At 42.0% G+C, this 1,632-nt stretch overlaps 1 non-coding gene across 1 annotated transcript; it reads right to left on the reverse strand.

Annotated features, from left to right (window-relative positions):
* Nucleotides 1–1,559: 1,559 nt before the first annotated feature.
* On the reverse strand, nt 1,560–1,632 carry TRNAR-UCG (transfer RNA arginine (anticodon UCG)). Its single transcript has one exon. It is a non-coding gene; the product is annotated as a tRNA-Arg (tRNA).

Below are 1,632 nucleotides of genomic sequence, written 5' to 3' on the forward strand. Positions count from 1 at the left end.
ATTTTTTCTAACCAGGATCCAATCAAATGTCATTCATTGCGTTTGTTGTTTCCTTGATCCCTTTTAGTCTAGACCAGCTTCCCATCATTTTTTGTTGTTTTTGCTTTGCTTTGACACTGATTTTTTAGAGTCCAAGCCAATTATCTTGTGAAATGTTCTGTATTCTGGATTTGTCTCATTATTTCCTTATGCTATCTTTTAATTTATTCCTCTATTTCTGTGGGGATATATGCCATTTAAACATGGCTGCACTATTGACAACTGCAGCCCTGACAGGCCTCTATGCTGCACAACATGTTGAGACTTGTCCCCAACATGTTGAGACTTGTCACAACCTGTTTTCCCAAACATACTGTCCCTTTACTGATTGGCTTGTTTACCTGAATTCCTTCTCCCTTGCCCACACCCAAAGCCCACTGTTCTATTATTTGCTTCTCTGCTTGCTGTATTGACTATAAATAAATTCCTGGGACTGAAGCCAGGGTCGACTCCTCAGAGTGACCCTCCTGGCCCCGCTTCTCTGTAAGAGTTGTGTTTGGTTACTGTCTCCACCGACAACCGTCGCCACTGTGACATATTTCCTGTACACAGGATGTTTAAAGTATTGGTTATATCCTTTTGATTAATTGATTAGATTCAGGTTAAACATTTTTGGCCCAACACTGTGTACTTTTTACAGTACTTACTTCACATCAAGCACTTGTCAGGATATGGCAATGACAGTCAAAATAAAGTGGTGCTCCCAGGGTTTTCTATTTTTTCCCGTTCCAATTGGCAAGTAATCTGTGGGGTGCTAACTTTAGCATCATGCACATCTGTTATTTCCCAATAACTCTTTGCCTAATGGTTTTAAGATCGATAGTGGTTGCATATAGCGATTATTCTAATTCTACCATTCCTTCTAAATTTGTGAGAGGTGGCTCTTGTCAAGCTGGTTGCTTCTTCCCTGCTTCTCCCACCCACACCACACACGCCTCCCAGTCTTTATGTAGAAACCTTAGAATTCAGGCTGCTTGACGCTAAAAAGCGCGGAGGAGTTTGCCCTTCCTCATCAAGTGGACAGGAAGAACGTGAAGTTACGCAGATTGTAACGTCTCCAGTGGTTCTCAAACGCGAGTGTGTATAGAAATAATTTGGATAGCTTGTTAAAACCCAAACCTGGGCCCCACTTCCAGAGGTTCTAATTCAGTAAATCAAGGGAGTTGCAGAGCAGCGGGGTGTACTGCCAAAGTTTGCATTTCTAAGCAGCTCCCAGGGACTGCTGCTGAACCACCGACCAAGTTTCCAGTAGCACCGACCCAGAGAATGGACTGACTGTATAGTGGTGATGAGGCTAGACAGAGATATAAAAAAAAGGGACACTTTGAGATTAAAAAAAAGAAACAAAAACAAAGGCAGAGGATGTGGAGGGGAAATACATGGAGGATTAACTATTGAGGTGAAAATAAGTAAATTTCTCGTTTCTGGCTATGGCCAAGAAAAGACGATTATGAAAACGGAGCAGAAACAACACTACAAACAAAACGTTAGAGAATTTTTTCAATACATTAACTTTCGAGCAACCACGAAGGGATTCGAACCCTCAGTCTTCTGATCCGAAGTCAGACGCCTTATCCATTAGGCCACGTGGTC

The sequence above is a fragment of the Trichechus manatus genome, unplaced genomic scaffold (genome assembly GCF_000243295.1).
Source record: "Trichechus manatus latirostris isolate Lorelei unplaced genomic scaffold, TriManLat1.0 scaffold00180, whole genome shotgun sequence".
Lineage (NCBI taxonomy): Eukaryota > Metazoa > Chordata > Mammalia > Sirenia > Trichechidae > Trichechus > Trichechus manatus.